Here is a 600-nt window from a genome sequence, read left to right on the forward strand (position 1 = left end):
TGCACAGCGAACACACGTAAACTGGCCTCGGGGGTGGATCCGAGGAAGACCCCTCCGATGCCTAAGTCAAACAGTGTTTAGAGAGTGAAAGCTATGCAAGAGATTTAATGCTTGAGGCTTTAATGTGCATAAATGACAAATGGTGTAATTGAAGGCTTTTATACCTTGGCATGACAAAGGGAGGAGGATGATTGGGCCGAATTAAGTCATGGGCTGACCATGACACTTTGGACCAATTGACCCATGGCTGACTTGGCTTGATTGGAGGCTTGGGCCTTGACCTTGGAATATTGGATCATTTAATGACTAGGCCCAATTAGCTTAATTGGACCCAAACAACTTGCCCCCCAGACCCGATTTGGAAGGATGACGGGTCGGGTTTGAATCCAATAAAAATGGAGGGAAGTAAATGATTTAATTAAATCAAAAGATTTAAATTTTAAACAGTCATTAACTAAATAACTGTAATTAGGATGATTAATGGGAAGTTGAGTGGATAGTGGGCGGTTAATCAAGAGAGAGAGAGAGGGTTTAACGGTTACTTAAGAAGGCTTTTAAGAGGAATTAAGCATTCTGACTTTCGAATTTCTCATTTTCTGG

Source organism: Chenopodium album, chromosome 4, assembly GCF_948465745.1.
Source record: "Chenopodium album chromosome 4, dcCheAlbu1.1, whole genome shotgun sequence".
Taxonomy (NCBI): domain Eukaryota; kingdom Viridiplantae; phylum Streptophyta; class Magnoliopsida; order Caryophyllales; family Amaranthaceae; genus Chenopodium; species Chenopodium album.